This window comes from Oncorhynchus gorbuscha, linkage group LG21, assembly GCF_021184085.1.
Source record: "Oncorhynchus gorbuscha isolate QuinsamMale2020 ecotype Even-year linkage group LG21, OgorEven_v1.0, whole genome shotgun sequence".
Lineage (NCBI taxonomy): Eukaryota > Metazoa > Chordata > Actinopteri > Salmoniformes > Salmonidae > Oncorhynchus > Oncorhynchus gorbuscha.
The window spans coordinates 4,672,331-4,679,442 of NC_060193.1; the positions used below are offsets into that span (position 1 = coordinate 4,672,331).

Consider the following 7,112-nt stretch of genomic DNA (forward strand, 5'->3'; position numbering starts at 1 on the left):
TTTCTGATCAATTTGATATTATTTTAATGGACATAAAATGTGCTTTTCTTTCAAAAATAAGGACATTTATAAGTGACCCCAAACTTTCGAACGGTAGTGTACTTTTACACAATTATTTATAAAGTTTTTAAATTTTGAATTAGGGATTAAGTAGTAAAACAATGTACCAGTCAAAGTTTGGACCTACGTTCTCATTCAAGGTTTTTATTTATTTATCTTTAGTCTTTTCTAGATTGTATAATAGTGAAGACATCAATACATATGGAATCATGTAGTAACCAAAAAAGTGTTAAACAAAACAAAATATATTTTATATTTGAGATTCTTCAAAGTAGCCACCCTTTAAAAAAAATGTAAATAAAAATAGTAAAAATAAAGGAAAACCCTTGAATGAAAACCCTCTGCTCTCTTCATCTCAGTTCAATTCAATTCAAGGGGCTTTATTGGCATGGGAATCATGTGTTTACATTGCCAAAGCAAGTGAAGTAGATAATAAACAAAAATGAGCAGTAAACATTACACTCACAACCGTTCCAAAAGAATATAGACATTTCAAATGTCCTATTATGTGCAAATAGAGTGGAAGTGGCAGGGTAGAGTCTCTCAGATCGTTCACAGCTTTGTGGAAGTTACGTGTGGCGCTGATGTTAAGGCCGAGGCATGTATAGTATTGTGTGTGCTCTAGGGCAACGGTGTCGAGATGGAATTTGTATTTGTGGTCTCTCTCTCGAATCAGCCAACAGGAGAGTCAACGGCCCAATACTTGAGCTATGCCTCCATCTAGTGGCCAAGCATTTCACTACACCCCCCAATAACATTCACATGCCAGATATCTGTGTTCGCGACCAATACAATCAGATTTTTATATGTGATGGTTGTGATCTGGTCACATGGTTAGCAGATGTTAATGGTCACAACATGGTTGTGATCTAAATCAGCTTTACCCGCTTTAGTTGTTTCGTTTTGCAGTCTACAGCAACGTTTTTTTGTCCCATTTTATTACCGTTGACACATTTTGTTTCAGTTTATTTGATTTTGGTAAGTGATTTTAGAATGTGATTTTAGACTGTGATTTTGGAATGTGATTTCAGACTGTGATTTTAGAATGTGATTTTAGAATGTGATTTTGGAATGTGATTTTAGAATGTGATTTTGGTAAGTGATTTTGGAATGTGATTTTAGACTGTGATTTCAGAATGTGATTTTAGACTGATTTTAGACTGTGATTTTAGAATGTGATTTTAGAATGTGATTTTAGAATGTGATTTTGGTAAGTGATTTTAGAATGTGATTTTGGAATGTGATTTTGGTAAGTGATTTTAGAATGTGATTTTGATAAGTGATTTTAGAATGTGATTTTGGAATGTGATTTTGGTAAGTGATTTTGGAATGTGATTTTAGAATGTGATTTTGGTAAGTGATTTTAGAATGTGATTTTGGAAAGTGATTTTAGAATGTGATTTTGGAATGTGATTTTAGAATGTGATTTTGGTAAGTGATTTTAGACTGTGATTTTAGAATGTGATTTTAGACTGTGATTTTTAGAATGTGATTTTGGTATGTGATTTCAGGGATATTATTAATGTACACCTTCACTGGGTAGTTATTAATGTACACCTTCACTGGGTAGTTATTAATATACACCTTCACTGGGTAGTTATTAATATACACCTTCACTGGGTAGTTATTAATGTACACCTTCACTGGGACAGTTATCTTTTAAAACCCTTCACTGGGACAGTTATTAATAAAACCCTTCACTGGGTAGTTATTAATGTACACCTTAACTGGGTAGTTATTAATATACACCTTCACTGGGTAGTTATTAATATACACCTTCACTGGGTAGTTATTAATGTACACATTCACTGGGACAGTTATTAATAAAACCCTTCACTGGGTAGTTATTAATGTACACCTTCACTGGGTAGTTATTAATATACACCTTCACTGGGTAGTTATTAATGTACACCTTCACTGGGTAGTTATTAATGTACACCTTCACTGGGTAGTTATTAATATACACCTTCACTGTGTAGTTATTAATGTACACAGCACCTTCACTGGGTAGTTATTAATGTACACTTTCACTGGGTAGTTATTAATGTACACCTTCACTGGGTAGTTATTAATGTACACAGCACCTTCACTGGGTAGTTATTAATGTACACCTTCACTGGGTAGTTATTAATGTACCCCTTCACTGGGTAGTTATTAATGTACACCTTCACTGGGTAGTTATTAATGTACACAGCACCTTCACTGGGTAGTTATTAATGTACACTTTCACTGGGTAGTTATTAATGTACCCCTTCACTGGGTAGTTATTAATATACACCTTCACTGGGTAGTTATTAATGTACACCTTCACTGGGTAGTTATTAATGTACACCTTCACTGGGTAGTTATTAATGTACACCTTCACTGGGTAGTTATTAATGTACACCTTCACTGGGTAGTTATTAATGTACACCTTAACTGGGTAGTTATTAATATACACCTTCACTGGGTAGTTATTAATATACACCTTCACTGGGTAGTTATTAATGTACACATTCACTGGGACAGTTATTAATAAAACCCTTCACTGGGACAGTTATTAATAAAACCCTTCACTGGGTAGTTATTAATGTACACCTTCACTGGGTAGTTATTAATATACACCTTCACTGGGTAGTTATTAATATACACCTTCACTGGGTAGTTATTAATGTACACCTTCACTGGGTAGTTATTAATGTACACCTTCACTGGGTAGTTATTAATATACACCTTCACTGGGTAGTTATTAATGTACACCTTCACTGGGTAGTTATTAATGTACATCTTCACTGGGTAGTTATTAATGTACACCTTCACTGGGTAGTTATTAATGTACACAGCATCTTCACTGGGTAGTTATTAATGTACACCTTCACTGGGTAGTTATTAATGTACACCTTCACTGGGTAGTTATTAATGTACACAGCACCTTCACTGGGTAGTTATTAATGTACACTTTCACTGGGTAGTTATTAATGTACACCTTCACTGGGTAGGTATTAATGTACACAGCACCTTCACTGGGTAGTTATTAATGTAAACCTTCACTGGGTAGTTATTAATGTACACCTTCACTGGGTAGTTATTAATGTACACAGCACCTTCACTGGGTAGTTATTAATGTAAACCTTCACTGGGTAGTTATTAATGTACACCTTCACTGGGTAGTTATTAATGTACACAGCACCTTCACTGGGTAGTTATTAATGTTCACCTTCACTGGGTAGTTATGAATGTACACCATTACTGGGTAGTTATTAATGTACACCTTCACTGGGACAGTTATTAATAAAACCCTTCACTGGGTAGTTATTAATGTAAACCTTCACTGGGTAGTTATTAATGTACACCTTCACTGGGTAGTTATTAATGTACACCTTCACTGGGTAGTTATTAATGTACACAGCACCTTCACTGGGTAGTTATTAATGTACACCTTCACTGGGTAGTTATTAATATACACCTTCACTGGGTAGTTATTAATATACACCTTCACTGGGTAGTTATTAATATACACCTTCACTGGGTCGTTATTAATGTACACATTCACTGGGTAGTTATTAATGTACACAGCACCTTCACTGGGTAGTTATTAATGTACACCTTCACTGGGTAGTTATTAATGTACACCTTCACTGGGTAGTTATTAATGTACACCTTCACTGGGTAGTTATTAATGTACACCTTCACTGGGTAGTTATTAATATACACCTTCACTGGGTAGTTATTAATGTACACCTTCACTGGGTAGTTATTAATGTACACCTTCACTGGGTAGTTATTAATATACACCTTCACTGGGTAGTTATTAATGTACACCTTCACTGGGTAGTTATTAATATACACCTTCACTGGGTAGTTATTAATGTACACCTTCACTGGGTAGTTATTAATGTACACCTTCACTGGGTAGTTATTAATGTACACAGCACCTTCACTGGGTAGTTATTAATGTACACCTTCACTGGGTAGTTATTAATGTACACCTTCACTGGGTAGTTATTAATATACACCTTCACTGGGTAGTTATTAATGTACACCTTCACTGGGTAGTTATTAATGTACACAGCACCTTCACTGGGACAGTTATTAATGTACACAGCACCTGTACCTGTAAAGAACATTTGTTTTTGGGTGAAGGGTGATGCAGCATGTTGGAGATCCAGTGTCTTTATATAGTTAGCTACTTACCCAAGACAGCGGAGGTCACACCAGCTGCAACCCACTGGAGCAAACTGACGGATTCGTGTTTGACCTGTCCTGTCTGCGGTTGCAATTTATGATGCTAGAAAATGTGTACATTTATATACCGTACATTGGTCGTATCATGGTTTCCTATCGGGCATCTGATTCGCTGATACGCTATTACACATTTAGCTCTGGCTTCTTGGCTTCTTCTTCTGCTGGATCTTCTGTGATGTAATCAGCCTGGAACGTGGCCGAAGAACAGCATCGGTACAAACCTTCGAGACATCTGCCCACGGTAAGTGGCACAGATTGATTGACCTGATTGGCGGATGAGACACGAGGGTACATCTAAGTAGTCTAAAGTGACTTCCTCTTCACGTCCAACGACCACGAGACATCCCCCCACACACAATATCAATTCTCCCGATTAGCTAAACATAGCTATTGTTGACACAATTTTACAGTTTGGGCCAAAAGGAGAGGGTGGGGCCAAAAGGAGAGGGTGGGGCCAAAAGGAGAGGGTGGGTCCAAAAGGAGAGGGTGGGTCCAAAAGGAGAGGGTGGGTCCAAAAGGAGAGGGTGGGGCCAAAAGGAGAGGGTGGGGCCAAAAGGAGAGGGTGGGGCCAAAAGGAGAGTTGGGCCAAAAGGAGAGGGTTGGGCCAAAAGGAGAGGGTGGGGCCAAAAGGAGAGGGTGGGGCCAAAAGGAGAGGGTTGGGCCAAAAGGAGAGGGTGGGGCCAAAATGAGAGGGTTGGACCAACCCTGCTCTATGGGCCGCGTTCCAACTTTGGACATTTCACCTTCCCTATGCACTTGTCAGTAGTTGGTATTCAGTCTTACCTGACTGCAGGTGTGTAACAGGTGTTTTGGAGGCGTGGCTCCCTTCCGAGGGCTGAATACATTTAATTCACAAGCTGAAAATTCACCCCACTTTCTGGCCAAAAGATTTTCTCTTGGGAGTTTTTTCCATTCAATGTTCAAGGCTCAGAATATTTGGGCTCAATGAAAGAACTATCAACATAGTATATCTGCATATTCATCTCCTTCACGGTACCAATTTGTTACGATTTAAAAATATTCTGATTTAGGAAAGTATTTATGAATCATAAAAACTTTAAAAAAACGTTTTACGTATTTTTTTTTGCACAGAAGAAAGATACGGAGAGGGATAATATTTAACACGATAGAAATAGGAAACAAGACAAAGTTACTTAATTAATAGTGGTATTAATAGTATTAATAGTTACCTATAATTCATACATTTGACAGTAACCCATCTCTGTAAGATCAAAGGTCGTACAAATTCTGCATAATGGATCATTCATAAACTTTACTGTGGGAAAGGTGATATGTTGATATGCTTCAGTTTGCTGCCATAATGACTGAATCAGTTATATGAATCAGTTTGCTGCCATAATGACTGAATCAGTCATATGAATCAGTTTGCTGCCATAATGACTGAATCAGTTATATGAATCAGTTTGCTGCCATTATGACTGAATCAGTTATATGAATCAGTTTGCTGCCATTATGACTGAATCAGTTATATGAATCAGTTTGCTGCCATAATGACTGAATCAGTTTGCTGCCATTATGACTGAATCAGTTATATGAATCAGTTTGCTGCCATAATGACTGAATCAGTTTGCTGCCATTATGACTGAATCAGTTATATGAATCAGTTTGCTGCCATAATGACTGAATCAGTTTGCTGCCATTATGACTGAATCAGTTATATGAATCAGTTTGCTGCCATTATGACTGAATCAGTTATACGAATCAGTTTGCTGCCATAATGACTGAATCAGTTATACGAATCAGTTTGCTGCCATTATGACTGAATCAGTTATATGAATCAGTGTGCTGCCATTATGACTGAATCAGTTATATGAATCAGTTTGCTGCCATAATGACTGAATCAGTTTGCTGCCATTATGACTGAATCAGTTATATGAATCAGTTTGCTGCCATTATGACTGAATCAGTTATATGAATCAGTTTGCTGCCATTATGACTGAATCAGTTATATGAATCAGTTATATGAATCAGTTTGCTGCCATTATGACTGAATCAGTTATATGAATCAGTTATATGAATCAGTTATATGAATCAGTTATATGAATCAGTTTGCTGCCATTATGACTGGCTTCACATTCATCTCCAGCGATTATAAGGTCAAAAAGATCTGAAACAACTATAATTTATATTTACAATCCCCCTCATTCAAACAGATCCCCCATTAACCTGGCTGTTCTCAACAGCTCTTATCCGTTGAGTAAATGACAGTGCAGGGAGCAAAGTGTTATTTCTATTGGGGAAAAGGAAAGTCGATGTTGAATTATGAATCAGTTATATGAATCAGTTTGCTGCCATTATGACTGAATCAGTTATATGAATCAGTTTGCTGCCATTATGACTGAATCAGTTATATGAATCAGTTATATGAATCAGTTTGCTGCCATTATGACTGAATCAGTTTGCTGCCATTATGACTGAATCAGTTATATGAATCAGTTATATGAATCAGTTTGCTGCCATTATGACTGGCTTCACATTCGTCTCCAGCGATTATAAGGTCAAATAGATCTGAAACTATTGTCATTGATATTTACAATTCCCTTACCCATTTAATCACATATCAATTTATAAATTACGGCGTAAAGACAAATGGTGTTATTATTAAAAAATATATTGTCCTTTTCTCCCCAATTTCAATCTTGTGTCATCGCTGCAACTCAACCAACGGGAGGTCGAAGGTCAATGTTGTGCGTCCTCCAAAACATGACCACGCTTCTTAAATTAAAACAGACATCCAAATACCACCCCCCCCCACCCCACATATGGACTGGGGGGGGGGGACTGATCTATAACTATTTGGACTGGGG

General features: G+C 37.1%; 1 long non-coding RNA gene across 1 annotated transcript; it reads right to left on the reverse strand.

Annotated features, from left to right (window-relative positions):
* Nucleotides 1-5,388: 5,388 nt before the first annotated feature.
* LOC124008455 lies at nt 5,389-6,299 on the reverse strand. The gene is made up of 2 exons (XR_006834099.1): nt 5,889-6,299; nt 5,389-5,787 (listed from the first exon to the last, which is right to left on the reverse strand). It is a non-coding gene; the product is annotated as an uncharacterized LOC124008455 (long non-coding RNA).
* Between the last annotated feature and the right edge of the window lie 813 nt (nt 6,300-7,112).